Genomic DNA, 16473 nt, shown 5'->3' on the forward strand with positions numbered 1-16473 from the left:
CTACATAGAGAACAACTGTCCCCGAGAACGACCTGAAGACTAGCAGAAACAACTTTCTACAACTAAGGATAGAAAGAAAAGGCCACAGTGAGACAGGTAAGAGGGGCAGAGACGCAGTCTAGTCAGAACCCCCACCCCCCGAGCAGACACCCACAAAGCGGGAGGGATAGCACAGCTGCGGAAGCCCCCCTACAGTAGGGGACCTGCACTGTGAAGCCCCCATAAGGCCTTGCTTTGAAAGTCAGAGGGCTTATGTCCAGGGGAGCTGGAGGCCTGTGGGAAACTGAGACGCTGATCTTGAAGAGCTTGGGCACAAACTCACTGGCTCAGAGGCCCAGCGCAGAGGCAGCAGCTTGTAAAGTTTCAGGTGATTCACTGACTAATTTTAGGGTATGTGCTGGAGGGGCAGCGATCTGGTGGAACTTTCTCTGGGACTGAAATGCTGTTGGGCGCCATTTAAAAAATTCTCCTTCCACCCAGCTGGCCTGGTGCCAGTGGGTACTACGTCTGCTGTTATTCATCAAACTAGCTAACCCCATGTGTCCTGCCCTGGTGTTCCCCTGAGGACCAGCCCTGCCCAACCTGCCCACCCCAGCCAGCCCGTCCAAAGTGGCTCCTGCCCTCCCCCACCCGGCAGGCCACCCTGGCCAGCACCAGTGCCCACTCCAGGGGGTGGCTCCCGCTCCAGGAGGGGCCAGCCCTGCACACCAGCATGCCTGCAACAGTCACGCCAGGCACTGCAACACTGGGGGCCAGGACTGCATATCAGCACACCTGCAGCAGTTGTGACAGGACCTCTCAGCCAGCATGGCTAAGAACCAACCCTGCCCACCCATGCACCTGCAGCAATCACGGCCCAACCACAACAGGAGGGCATACACTGCCCACACAGCCCACTGGAGCATGTGGCTCTGATGACGGGGGGCGGAATGTGCCACAAGGCCCCACAGTACACCTTCTACATAAGACCACTCTTTCAAGATCTGGAGATGTAGCTGATATACTTAACACATAGAAACAAACACAAAGGGACTTCCCTGGTGGTCCGGGGGCTAAGGCTGCGTGCTCCCAGTGCAGGGGACCCAGGTTCAAGGGTTCGATCCCTAGTCAGGGGATTGACACGCTGCAACTAAGAGTTCGCATACCGCAACTAAAGATCCCGCATGCCACAACAAAGATCCCGCACACCGCAACCAAGATCCCACATGCCACAACTAAGACGAGCACAGCCAAATAAATAAATAAATATTTTTAAAAAATAGAAACAAACACAAAGAGTTAGGTAAAATGAGGAGACAAAGGAACACCTTCCAAATGAAAGAACAGGCCAAAACTTCAGAAAAATAACTAAATGAAACAGAGACAAGCAATTTACCAGATAAAAAATTCAGAGAAATAGTCATAAAGATGGTCACCAAAGTCGGGAGAAGAATGGATAAACTCTGTGAGAACGTCAACAAAGAGATAGAAAATAGAGAAAAGAACCAGTCAGGACTGAAGAATACAATAACTGACATGAAAAACACACGAGAGAGAATCAACAGCAGAGCAGAGGACCCAGAAGGTATCAGTGATCTGGAAGACGGGGAACTGGGAAGCATCAAATTGGAACAGCAAACAGACAGAGAATGTTTAAAAATGAGGATCGTGTAAGGGGCCTCTGGGACAACATCAAGTGTACTAACACTCATATTATAGGGTCCCAGAAGAGGAGAGAGAGAAAGGGACAGAAAACCTATTAAATAAATAATGGCTGAAAACTTCCCTAATCTGGTGAAGAAAACAGACACCCAAGTTCAGGAATCACAGAAAGCCCCAAGCACGAGGAACCCAAAGAGAACCACACCCAGACACATTATAATTAAAATGTCAAAAGTTACAGAGACAATCTGAAAAGCAGCAAGAGAAAAACAACTAGTTACATACAAGGGAACCCCCATAGACTACCAGCTGATTTTTCAGCAGAAACTTTACAGGCCAGAAAGGACGGGCACCATTTATTAAAAGTCCTGAAAAGAAAATACTCACAACTAATAAAACTCTACCTGACAAGGTTATAATTCAGAATTGAAGGAGAGATGGTTCCCCAGCCAAGCAAAAGCTAAAGGAGCTCATCACCACTAAACTGGCCTTACAAGAAATGTTTAAAGAACTTTAGACACAAAAGAAAAGGCCATAACTAGAAATAAGAAAATTATGAAAGAAAAAATCTTACTGGTAAAGGCAAGCATATAGTAAAGGTGGTATGAATGTTAAAAGACAAAAGTAGGACTTCCCTGGTGGCGCAGTGGTTGAGAGTCCACCTGCCGATGCAGGGGACACGGGTTCATGCCCCGGTCCGGGAAGATCCCACATGCCATGGAGCGGCTGGGCCCGTAAGCCATGGCCTCTGAGCCTGCGCATCCGGAGCCTGTGCTCCGCAACAGGAGAGGCCACAACAGTGAGAGGCCCGCATACCACCAAAAAAAAAAAAAAAAAAAATAGACAAAAGTAGTAAAATCATCTATATTTAAAATGATTAGCTAAGCGACACACAAAGTAAAAAAGTGTAAAATACAATGTCAAAAACATAAAATGTGAGGGGGGGTAAAAATGTAGTTTTTTTAGAATGTGCTCAAAATTAAGCGACCATCAACTTAAAGCAGACTGCTATATACATAAGTTATTTTACATGAACCTCATGGTAATCGTAAACCAACAGTCTATAACAGAGACACAAAAAAATAAAGAGAAAGGAATACAAACATAGCACAAAAGAAAGTCATCGAATCACAAGAGAAGAGAACAAGAGAAGTAAGGAACAGAGAAGAACTACGAAAACAATTCGAAAATAATTAAAATGCCAATACATAACATACCTATCAATGATTACTTTGACCATAAATGGACTAAAGGCTTCCAATCAAAAGACATAGAGTGGTTGAATGAATAAACAACTAATCTGAAAAGGTATCTGCACACCTATGTCCACTGATTGACAGTAGCCAAGATATGGACACAATATGTGTCCATCAATAGGTGAATAGATAAAGATGTGGAGCTATATAATATCTATATCTATACCCATAATGGAATATTACTCAGCCACAAAAAAACAATGAAATCTTGCCACTTGAGACATGTGTGGACCTAGAGGGTATTATGCTAAGTGAAATAAGTCAGTCAGAGAAAGGCAAATACTGTATGATATTACCTATATGTTGAATCCAAAAATCAAAACAGAAACAGACTCATAGATACAGGGAACAAACTGGTGGTCACCAGAGGGGAAGTATGGGGGGTTGGCTGAAATAGGTGAGGAGATCAATAGGTACAAACTTTCAGTTATAAAATAAATGTCACAGGGATGTAATGCAGAGCATAGGGAATGTAGTCAATAATATTGTGGTAAATTTGCATGGTGACAGATGGTTACTAGACTTATTGTGGTTATCAATTCATAATGTACATAAATGGTGAAACACTAAGTTGTACACCTGAAACTAATATAATATTGCATGTCACCTATATTTCACTTAAAAAAAAAAAGAAGCTTAGAGTCCAGCCAGAAAGGCAATCCATGTTCATGGAGAAAACACCATATAAGTTTTTAAATGGGAATTGGGGGACTTTTGTCACAGAAAGTGCTACAGTATTTTAAAATTTAAATAGATGTGCAATTTATTTTTTTTAAAGCATTGTTTCATATACTCCTTCGGGAGTTGGTAAATCTAGGTGAGTCATGCTACAAACTGTGACCAAAAAGACCCTGCTGTGTAATTCATGTATCTGCTGGGGCAGTAATACTCGTGACAGCCTGAAATAAATGACTGTGTTCCTTCTAAACGTGATTTTTTTTTAGTTTATATTTTTGGCCGCACTGCACAGCATGCAGGATATTAGTTTCTGGACCAGGGATCGAACCTGTGCCCCCTGCAGTGGAAGCCCAGAGTCTTAACCACTGGGCCGCCAGGGAAGTCCCCTAAATGTGATTTCTTTTTTTTTTTTTTTTTTTGGCGGTACACGGGCCTCTCACTGCTGTGGCCTTTCCCGTTGCGGAGCGCAGGCTCAGAGGCCATGGCTCACGGGCCCAGCTGCTCCGCGGCATGCGGGATCCTCCCGGACCGGGGCATGAACCCGTGTCCCCTGCATTGGCAGGCAGACTCTCAACCACTGTGCCACCAGGGAAGCCCCAAATGTGATTTCTTAAAACCTCATATCATATACCTTTTTTGCCTTCATTAAGTGACTGACATTCACAGTTCTGTCTTTAAGAAAACAAATTTTTTCTTCTAAAAATCAGAAACTATACTTCCTAGCAAAAGGCCCAAGTAGACACAAATTACAGCAGGGTTGGCTATCTAACAAAAATGCATTAAAATACAGTGCCCATGGTGGCGGATGAGGTGGAGGCAAACAGAACACTGCTTTTTCTTTGTTTACTGGCTCTGCCAACACCATGTTTGGGTTCGTGGGTTGGTGCTTATCTGAAATCATGTTGACACAGGCATGAATGTTCTGAATTTTTGAAGGATAAGGGTGTGTGTGTGTGTGTGTGTGTGTGTGTGTGCGTGTGTCTGAGGCTGTGATTGCTATCCTTGCTGGAGAACATTTCTCTTCATGAAGAGCTTTTGAGAAGCTGTAAAAATTTCACAACATAGATACTTGATAACAACAGCATGTTTTTCTTGGGAAAAACAACTGGCAACTCAAAGCAGTTGATGATGTCTATGTACTACTGTTGAGCAAAAAAACACTCTGGGGCGGGGGGCGGTGCGTGACTAGAGAGTTTCTATGAAGACAGAGTTTTCTAGACAGTTTCTAAGAAGACCACAGCTTGGACAAATCACTTTAATGTGTTGATGACTGAGTTTTTAGAAAGCCTGTACTCAGCTCTTTATTATGAACTTTTAATTTTATTCTGTTCCGCATTTTAGTAGATTCTGAATTGCTAATACCAACATAAATTGATGAAGGGATTTCTCCTGAACACTAAACGAGAAAGAATACTTTTCTTTTCCATAGAGTCCAAATAGGGCATGAGAACATGATTCTAGCCTAGCATTTTCTACATCAAAGGTTCTTCAAGTAGTCACTCAAATGTCTGTTGATTGATCATTATGCAAAAAGCAGATCAAAGACAAATATTAAAATGAATTATGATGCTCAGGCTTATTCATACCCCAAGCACATGGAGTTTTACTCATTGAAAGCAAGTGCGCTTCTCTCTAAAATCCTATTCCGGTTTCTTAACATTCTTCAGCTATGTTTAGAGAATATGTTGTCAACTCATCTTTGCATAGTGAACACACTTTGATTCTAAAAAACATAAATGACAAATAGAATGTTATTTTTATATAGCATAACAATATGTGAAGAACTTTGAATGGGAGGTACATATCATCGATTTGTGACAACGGCCCCTGGAAAAGAAAAAGCTGGACCTGCTTTTTCTACACTGGCTGCAGAAAGCAGACGAACAAACCGGGACAGTGCGCAGCCTCCCCTGGCCAGGCTGGGAAAACATTCCTCAAGTATGTGGTCTATGGCCCAGCTGTTTGTCCAGCGTCACCAACATAGCCAGCAGGTCACTTCTGGATCCCAGGCTGCTGAGTCTCTCCCACTGTTGCCGGAGCCAGGACAACAGGGCAGGCATGAGCCTTACAACACGGTAGAGCAGTTAACAGTTATTTATCTTTAAAAAAATAAAACAACCCTCCCAAAGCCTCAAATGAACTAATAGTTTTATCAAACCGGCTGTTTAAAACCATCTTCTTTTATCTGCTTGTCCAAGAGTGAAAAAACAGACACAGCCAGAAGGCTATTAATTGTCCCCGCCTGCTCTATTCGAAACCCCAGTGTTGTTTCAAGGTTGCAGAATTCTCAGTCCTCAACAAAGAACACTTGTAACAAGGTGTACTGTTTCCACTCATACCACTCTGACACCAAATGAGGTGATTTTTTTCCTCTGTACCAACCGATTTTCCAGTTCTTGTACCAACTGGGTGTCCTACAATTCCATTCCATTCAATTCTGACACTAACTCCACTGAATTAGTGCAGACCCCACAGGTTTAAGGCTCAGTCCCACAAAACCACACTCCCCTTACTTCAGATGCTGGCCGTAGTCCCAGGTTGTCACCAGTACTTCTGACCAACCAGCTATAAATTTGGTGGTTCTTACAACCTCTTCCTCAGGTTTGATTATTCACTAGAATGGTTCACAGAACTCAGGTAAACTTTACTATTTACGGTGTATTACAAAGACTTCAACGGAGGAACAGCCAACGGAAGAGATGCATAGGGCAAGGTATGGGGGAGGGATGCAGAGCTTCCATGCCATTTCTGCATCTGCTGCCCCCCACCCCCCAGCACCAAGATGCATTCATCAACTCAGCAGCTCTCCAAAACCCATTGTTTAGGGGTTTTTATGGAGGTTTCATCGCGTAGGTGTGATCGATTAAGTCATTGACCACTGGTGGTTGAACTCCATCTCTAACCCCTCCTTTTTCCCCATAGGTCCATGCCTCTAATCATGGCTTGGCCTTTCCAGAGACTAGTCCCATGCTGAAGCTACCTAGGGGCCAGACAAGAGGAGCCTAATTAGAACAAAAGAGTTCCTATTGCAGAAGACCTAAATAGACATTTCTCCAGAGAAGATATACAGATTGCCAACAAACACATGAAAGGATGCTCAACATCACTAATCATTAGAGAAATGCAAATCAAAACTACAATGAGGTATCACCTCACACCGGTCAGAATGGCCATCATCAAAAAATCTACAAACAATAAATGCTGGAGAGGGTGTGGAGAAAAAGGAACCCTCTTGCACTGTTGGTAGGAATGTAAATTGATACAGCCACTATGGAGAACAGTATGGAGGTTCCTTAAAAAACTAAAAATAGAACTACCATATGACCCAGCAATCCCACTACTGGGCATATACACTGAGAAAACCATAATTCAAAAGAGACATGTACCACAATGTTCATTGCAGCACTACTTACAATAGCCAGGACATGGAAGCAACCTGAGTTTCCATCAACAGATGAATGGATAAAGAAGATGTGGCACATATATACAATGGAATATTACTCAGCCATAAAAAGAAACGAAATTGAGCTATTTGCAGTGAGGTGGATGGACGTAGAGTCTGTCATACAGAGTGAAGTAAGCCAGAAAGAGAAAAACAAATACCGTATGCTAACACATATATATGGAATCTAAAAAAAAAAAAAAATGGTTCTGATGAACCTAAGGGCAGGACAGGAATAAAGACACAGATGTAGAGAACGGACTTGAGGACACGGGGAAGGGGAAGCTGGGACGAAGTGAGAGAGTGGCATGTACATATATACACTACCAAATGTAAAATAGATGGCTGGTCAGAAGCAGCCACATAGCACAGGGAGATCAGCTCGGTGCTTTGTGTCCACCTAGAGGGGTGGGATAGGGAGGGTGGGAGGGAGACACAAGAGGGAGGGGTATGGGGATGTATGCATACGTATAGCTGATTCACTTTGTTATACAGCAGAAACTAACACAACATTGTAAAGCAATTATACTCCAATGAAGATGTTTAAGAAAAAATAAAAGAGTCCCTGTCATCCAGGGAATTCCAAGGGATTTAGGAGCTCTGTGTCAGGAACTGGTGAGGAAGACCAAGTATATATTTCTTATTGTAATCACACAAGGTTTGTTACTTTTATTGATTCAGAATAGAGAGGAACAAAAGCCATAACTCCCTTCTTCTTGCTTCAATACCCCTGATCTCACGTGCAAAGCTTTCTGACAGATGAAAGCCAGCCATGAGAAATGGTTTTGTTTTAGGTAGCACTGCTTTCGAGAAGCCTCCTTCAGCTTCCCTTCCCTTCTGGCTCTTGTGAGCCAATTGTCTGTTGATTGGTCATCATGCTAAAAGCAGATCAAATACAGGTACCAAAAATGGGTTAGGACGCACAGGCTTATTCAAACCCCAAGTACAGGGAGTTTCACTCATTTAAAGCTGCCCTTGGTCCACAGATCGAGGCTGCTTTTCTCACTGTTGCCGGTCTTCCCATTGGTCACCAGCTCCCAGGAGTTTCAGCTAGGAAACTGCCGTGACCCTTCGGCCACAGGAAAGCGGAGTTCAGACTCTAATGGGCCCAGCAAAGTCGGAAAACCTACCTAAGGGGGACGAAGGGAGAGAAGATGCCCCTACCCTCGAATTATTTCTACAGAAAACTTGAAGTCTCCTCCCTTCCTGTTCTTCCCCTCCCCCACCCCACGTTCACCAAAATGACTCATAGATTCTCACCTAAAAGTGGTTATTTCTGAACTTTACACGACAGTAACTTCTAGAGAATGTATATTCACACATACATTTTGGGATACGTTTTTCTCAGAGTCTTTCAAATACTTCCAACTACACGAGTTGCCTCTTCTAGGCTCTTAAGACAACGTGAATTTTAAGCTTAGGTTATCGGTCCCCGCCCGAAGTATCAGTGAGAACTGAGAGGAACCAGAAGTGAAAGACCCTGGAACAGATGTGGGCTTTGAACCTCAGCAGGGCTGGAAACATTCCAAGAGCAGATGTCACAGTCCTTCCCCTCAAGACCTCCAAAAAAAAGCAACGTGAGAAATAAAGCAACTGTGCAGCTAAGGCCGAGCCCTCACACAACTCCAGGGGGCACCATTCATGGGAAAACAGTGTGAGTGGTCCCCTGGCGCTGTGCAGATACACGCCTCTGAGAACAAGAATGCTTTTTTTCCACAATGTGTGTGTCGCCTGAGACACACACCACGGGGGGCTTCCTGGGAGAAGGGCTATTTCCTGTCCTGGGCATGGAAGCCGCTCCGTGAATCTAAGAGGATGTGGCTGTCGGTAAATATGACTTAATTCTGTTCCTCATCCACCCGGAGCCCTCCCTGAGGACCTCCGCTTGTACTTTGGAAACAGCCCAAGCTTTGGAATGAGGAATTTTGAAGGCTGGCTCTGCTGCTCGAGGGCTGCACAGTCCTGGCTAAGTTACTTGCCCTCTCTATGTCCGGGTTTCTCATCTGTCCGGTGAGTTAACAGTATCTAATACTTGGAGTTATCACACCCATTAAGAGAATTCTACCTTTCCCGGGAGACTCTGGGCCTTTGTGTGTGGTGTTCGAGTTAGGGAGGAACATGAGAATGGCCAAGGTAGGCTGGTTTGATTTACATGGGGAAGAACAGAGAGTTGCTAGAGAAGAAGAAGGAAAAATCCATTGGAAAAAAGATGAGAAAAAGGAGAGGAGAAAAGAGCTAAAGTAGGCCAGTTTGGGGGAAACTCGGGGAGAGTGTGGAGGAAAGGAAGAGAGAGATTCATGGTTCATATATGTGAACTATATTTAGAGAGAGACAGTTGGGGGACAGTGATTATTAAACTGTCCTTTAACATTTTTTAGAGATAACTCAGTTGAATAAGCAAATAGTTTTATCACAGAGGTTGCTGAAAACCATTTCCTTCTTCGGCTTGTCCAAGAGTGAAATAAGAATGGAAACACCCAGAAGCCTATTAAATTAATGTCCCCTCCCTGGCTCCATTCTCACCCCCAGCTATAAACACCAGCAGGTCAAGGACTGTAACACACCACACCATGACAGCTCGTGGGCATGGCTGCTGGCACAGGCAAGATGCCAATCTGATGTGTCATTGAATGTATGGTCTTCTGTGCTGTTTCCAGTTTTCAAGCCCAAAGAAGGCTGAGAGAAAATTACAGCCTCCTTTGATTTCATTGTCATGGGCCATGGGGTCCCATGAGGTGTGATGTGGGGCCGACCACTCTCTGGGAACCTCAGAGATGAGCCATAAGCCTTCTAGAAACATCTGTACAGAGCTCATTTATGTCATTCAAAGCTTCCTGAATTCAAAAGAAACCACATAAAAAGTCAGCAAAACCACTTGTGCATTTTAAGACATTTCCTGATCTCTTATACTAGCAATAATAAAATGGAAAAAAGATCCCTTGGAGCAAAGGAAACATTTTTGTTTGTACCTGTGGGCAGGTGGTATTCTGCATTGTGAATTGATGGGTTTTTAACATTTGATGCAAGCATCTGAACACACATATTATTAAAACATCTTCTTTTTTTCTGTCCTATAATAGTCACTTGTTTTAGTGGTCTCCAAAGTGAAACGGGGTGGTTTTATATAGAGCTTATATTTGGAAATAGAGTCAGAGGGATTCATGAAGGATGAATCAGTGGTGATGTTATTTTTTAGTTTTAGAGACGATTCCCATCAGATTTCTTTGTGCGACTTTTGTGTATCCTCGCAAACCTGAGAGCCAAATAAAGGAGAAAATCAGTAAACTTTGCTTTCCTCTTGCTATCCAACTTCTCACGCCCATTTCATGTTTATTTTGCCACAGAATGTTGTAATTCACTTAAGCTCCACCCCCACGTGCGGGGGACAGAACTAATTGTATCATCCCTTTATTTTCTTCAGGAGCAAATAAAACAAATAAAGCAAACCACTTGCCCATGAAACTGAAATGCTCCTGATGGGGTTGCAGATGCATTCAGATTAATGAAACCCCTCCACTCACAGATCCTTGCACGTGACGGAGACAGAAGGACAGGAAACCTGACATACATTCGCCACCTCAACAGAGCGCAAAGCACCTATTCCCACAGTCTTAAAGATTTACTCCAGGACAAGCTGCAAGTACAAACATTCACCAAAATTCCTCCCACCCTCACTCTACTCTCAGGAGAAAATGGGCTCTTGTAAATGTGTACCCATGGCACCTAGAGATATTTTCAAAGGAAATAGCTAGAACTGGCATTCCCACCTATACTGCAGGGGCAACTTCCACACCACTTAAAAGAAATAATGATGTCACAAAGAAAGAAAACTACAGGCCAATATCACTGATGAACATAGATGCAAAAATCCTCAACAAAATACTAGCAAACAGAATCCAACAGCACATTAAAAGGATCATACACCATGATCAAGTGGGGTTTATTCCAGGAATGCAAGGATTCTTCAATATACGCAAATCAATCAACGTGATACACCATATTAACAAATTGAAGGAGAAAAACCATATGATCATCTCAATAGATGCAGAGAAAGCTTTCGACAAAATTCAACACCCATTTATGATAAAAACTCTGCAGAAAGTAGGCATAGAGGGAACTTTCCTCAACATAATAAAGGCCATATATGACAAACCCACAGCCAGCATCGCCCTCAATGGTGAAAAACTGAAACCATTTCCACTAAGATCAGGAACAAGACAAGGTTGCCCACTCTCACCACTCTTATTCAACCTAGTTTTGGAAGTTTTAGCCACAGCAATCAGAGAAGAAAAGGAAATAAAAGGAATCCAAATTGGAAAAGAAGAAGTAAAGCTGTCACTATTTGCAGATGACATGATACTATACATAGAGAATCCTAAAGATGCTACCAGAAAACTACTAGAGTTAATCAATGAATTTGGTAAAGTTGCAGGATACAAAATTAATGCACAGAAATCTCTGGCATTCCTATATACTAATGATGAGAAATCTGAAAGTGAAATCAAGGAAACACTCCCATTTACCATTGCAACAAAAAGAATAAAATATCTAGGAATAAACCTACCTAAGGAGACAAAAGACCTGTATGCAGAAAATTATAAGACACTGATGAAAGAAATTAAAGATGATACAAATAGATGGAGAGGTGTACCATGTTCTTGGATTGGAAGAATCAACATTGTGAAAATGACTCTACTACCCAAAGCAATCTACAGATTCAATGCAATCCCTATCAAACTACCACTGGCATTTTTCACAGAACTAGAACAAAAAATTTCACAATTTGTATGGAAACACAAAAGACCCCGAATAGCCAAAGCAATCTTGAGAACGAAAAATGGAGCTGGAGGAATCAGGCTCCCTGACTTCAGACTATACTACAAAGCTACAGTAATCAAGACAGTATGGTACTGGCACAAAAACAGAAACATAGATCAATGGAACAAGATAGAAAGCCCCGAGTTAAACCCACGGACATATGGTCACCTTATCTTTGATAAAGGAGGCAGGAATGTACAGTGGAGAAAGGACAGTCTCTTCAATAAGTGGTGCTGGGAAAACTGGATAGGGACATGTAAAAGTATGAGATTAGATCACTCCCTAACACCATACACAAAAGTAAGCTCAAAATGGATTAAAGACCTAAATGTAAGGCCAGACACTATCAAACTCTTAGAGGAAAACATAGGCAGAACACTCTATGACATAAATCACAGCAAGATCCTTTTTGACCCACCTCCTAGAGGAAGGGAAATAAAAACAAAAATAAACAAATGGGACCTAATGAAACTTAAAAGCTTTTGCACAGCAAAGGAAACCATAAACAAGACCAAAAGACAACCCTCAGAATGGGAGAAAATATTTGCAAATGAAGCAACTGACAAAGGATTAATCTCCAAAATTTATAAGCAGCTCATGCAGCTCAATAACAAAAAAACAAACAACCCAATCCAAAAATGGGCAGAAGACCTAAATAGACATTTCTCCACAGAACATATACAGACTGCCAACAAACACATGAAAGGATGCTCAACATCTTTACTCATTAGAGAAATGCAAATCAAAACTACAATGAGATATCATCTCACACCAGTCAGAATGGCCATCATCAAAAAATCTAGAAACAATAAATGCTGGAGAGGGTGTGGAAAAAAGGGAACACTCTTGCACTGCTGGTGGGAATGTGAATTGGTACAGCCGCTATGGAGAACGGTATGGAGGTTCCTTAAAAAACTACAAATAGAACTACCATATGACCCAGCAATCCCACTACTGGGCATATACCCTGAGAAAACCATAATTCAAAAAGAGACATGTACCAAAATGTTCATAGCAGCCCTATTTACAATAGCCCGGAGATGGAAACAACCTAAGTGTCCATCATCGGATGAATGGATAAAGAAGATGTGGCACATATATACAATGGAATATTACTCAGCCATAAAAAGAAATGAAATTGAGCTATTTGTAATGAGGTGGATAGACCTAGAGTCTGTCATACAGAGTGAAGTAAGTCAGAAAGAGAAAGACAAATACCGTATGCTAACACATATATATGGAATTTAAGAAAAAAAATGTCATGAAGAACATAGGGGTAAGACAGGAATAAAGACACAGACCTACTAGAGAATGGACTTGAGGATATGGGGAGGGGGAAGGGTAAGCTGTGACAAAGTGAAAGAGCGGCATGGACATATATACACTACCAAACGTAAGGTAGATAGATAGTGGGAAGCAGCCGCATAGCACAGGGAGATCAGCTCGGTGCTTTGTGACCGCCTGGAGGGGTGGGATAGGGAGGGTGGGAGGGAGACGCAAAAGGGAGGGGATATGGAAACATATGTATATGTATAACTGATTAAATTTGTTATAAAGCAAAAAATTTTAAAAAAAAGATGAAATGAATAAAGACAAAGATAGATGACTTTGGTTTTAAATGAAAAAAAAAAGATAACGATTATTTTTAATAGCCAAAAAAAAAAAAAAAAAGAAAGAAATAATGGTATTTTTTTTCCTGGATAGAAGAGAATGTTACTGTAGAAAGTTGTTTTGCTTTGTTTTGTTTTTGGTCACACCACACAGCTTGCATTACTTGCGGGATCTTAGTTCCCCGACCAGGGATCAAACCCGTGTCCCCTGCAATGGAAGCACAGAGTCCTAACCACTGGACCACCAGAGAATTCCCTAGAAAGTTTAAAAACACAAAAAAGCGGTGAGAAAAAATAAAATCACAGAATCCTAAAATTTTTTATGTAAATCTTTCTAGGCTTCTATGCATGTTTTTGATTATGGAAATATATGTGATGAAAAAGAAAATGACTCTACATTTGCTTGATAAATTGAAACTTTAAATTAACTATGTAACATGAATATGTTCCCACTTCATTAAATATTATTTCATATCAGCACTTGAAATGGCTATATAATGTTGTATCACAGGGTGGTGCTATGATTTATTTAACCAATTTAATCCCAATTGCTGGACATTAATCCCAATTTTCTGCTATTAAAATCAGTACTTCATGAAGTGTCTTTGTGTACAGATCTTGGCAAACCTCAGCAATAAATTCTTTGGCATAAATTGGGGATGTTGAAATGCTGGATTACAAACCATGTCCATTTTAAACATCAATTTTCAGTCTTCCTAATCTTGCCAATATTGCAGATTATCTTAACAAAAATAGTTTGCCAATTTGATAAAAGAAAAATGTTATTTCAGTGTGGTTTTCCTATGAATTTCTACGATTGCTAATGAGGTTAAAGGTTTTTTTTCTTCTGTTTATTAACCATTTATATTTTTCTTTTTGTTTTGAGTATTTATATTCTTTCCCTAACTAAAAAATGTTTGTCTTTTTCTTACTGACATAGAAGACCTCTTCCAATATTAAAGGTAGTAACGTTTTGTTAATATACTGACACGTTTTTCCTGGCTTTCCATTTGCCTTACTTGTATTTATGATTTTTTTTTAATGTACAGTGTTTCATTTTTATGCAGTAGGAACAATCAGTCTTCTCCTTTATGTTTTCTGACTTTGGCTATATAGGTTTAGAAAAGCTTTCTCTAAGTCCCACAGACTTTTGTCAAAAAATCATAATCATGCCCTACCTTGTGATAGCTTTTTCATTGTTGGGCAAGGTATAAATAGTAACTGAAGGCTGGGACCAGCTCTTATGCTTACTTCCCCCTTAAATTGTCCTGTATTTAGTAGAGCACAATCCATTCACCAAAAACATGTTTTAATTGAGCACCTACTACATTCCAGGATTATTAAATATAGATGAGACAGACACTGGACACAACTGCTTCTTCATGAATTCCACCAGCACACATTGCATAATTAACACATGTGAACAGTGCAAAGACCAGGGCAGAAAAGCAACAGTGATAAATCCAAAAAAAGTCCCTATCCCTTGAGAAATTTATAGTTCAGTATACCCTGGAGGAATTAAAGAGAGGTAAGATTTAAAAGAGACAGATGAATAACTGAAATACAAGGAAGAAAGTATAAGTACCTTGTGAGATGGGGAAAAACTCAGTGTTCACACAGTGGAAGTCAGGGAGGGTCTGTGGAGAAAGTATCATTTGAAGCGAGCATTATAGGTTGAGATGAAGGAGACATCATTCTCTTCTTCCTGCCCTCAGAGAAAAGAGGAAGCAGGCACATTAGACTCAATTTCCCTCCGCAGTATTAACACAAAAAAGGGGGGGGGGGGATTCCCTGGTGGTCCAGTGGTTAGGACTCCGCGCTTTCATTGCAGAGGGCCCAGGTTCAATCCCTAGTCAGGGAACTAAGATCCCACAAGCTGCGTGGCGTGGCCGAAAAAAATTAAAAATAAATAAAAAATAAAATGTTAACCAGCCAAATATGCCTGTAATCAACCCACAAAGCCTAGAGGAGGGGCTCAGTGAGGGGCTTAGGAAAAAGAGTTAGCATTTCTTTATACTGTCTTTTGCATTTACATTATGCTTATGGAATTTTTTGGTGTACGGTTTTCTTTCTTATGTAGTTAAATCTTCTTGAACAGTGTGACAGATTATACTTCCCAAGGATGGCCGCACCAATGTATATCCCATTATATATGCTCCTCTTAGAATGTGACCCTAACAGCCTTCATGGAAAGGTGGAGTCTGTGTTCCCTGCCTCTGTACTTGGGTGGACCTTCATAACTGCCTCAGCCAGTAGAATGTGATAGAAGTGCTGCTACATGACGCCCAAGGCTAAATCCTAGATGCACTCCTAGCTGGCTCTCCTTCTCTCTCTTGGGACACTTGGTCTCTGAACCCAGCCACCATATTATGAGGAAGTGCAGACCACATGGAGAGGCTGGATGTGAGTGTTCTCAACCACAGCCCCAGCTAGATTCCTGGTCAACAATCAGATGAGTGAATAAGGAGTCGTCGAGGCTCCTGCTGTGATTTACATCTTGAGATGTTTATTGTGCCTTCTGGAGACTTGATGGAGGTGAGGACTACAGGCCAGGAGTGGAAGCAGGGAGACCCGTTAGGAGGCTAGAGCAATAATCCAGGACAGAGAAGATGCAGTTTGGGTTTGGGTTATACCAGTAGAGTAGGTGGGAAGTCATCCTATGTGGGAAATGTTCTGAAAGTAGAGCTGATGGGATTTGCTGATGGATCAGATGGGAGTTGGGAGAGAAAGAGAAAAGTCACTGACTATGTCTAGGTTTTGGGTCTGAGCAATTGGGTTTCAGGGAAGTGACAGTGTCATTTATTGAGATGAGGACACCTGAGGGAAGGGTAGCTTTGCAGGGCAGGGTAGGTCAGTAGTTGGAGCTGAGCCATGTTCTATGAGAAGCCTGTTTGACATCCAAGTGAAAAAGCTAAATCAACAGTGGGATATGTGAGTCTAGAGCTCAGAGAGAGGCCCTAAGCTGGAGATATAAACTCGGGAGTCATTGGCATACAGATGGTGTTCCAGATAGTACTGCTGTATAAGA

General features: G+C 41.8%; 1 long non-coding RNA gene across 2 annotated transcripts in view; it reads right to left on the bottom strand.

Annotated features, from left to right (window-relative positions):
- Nucleotides 1-16473, bottom strand: part of LOC308626693 — a 64056-nt gene that overhangs the window by 27677 nt on the left and 19906 nt on the right. For both annotated transcript variants that reach the window (XR_014017289.1, XR_014017290.1), the window contains exon 3: nt 15031-15150. This is a non-coding gene — a long non-coding RNA (uncharacterized lncRNA). The remainder of the gene's footprint in view (nt 1-15030; nt 15151-16473) is intronic.

The sequence above is a fragment of the Mesoplodon bidens genome (genome assembly GCF_964165515.1).
Source record: "Mesoplodon bidens genome assembly, chromosome: 13".
NCBI classification, from domain to species: domain Eukaryota; kingdom Metazoa; phylum Chordata; class Mammalia; order Artiodactyla; family Ziphiidae; genus Mesoplodon; species Mesoplodon bidens.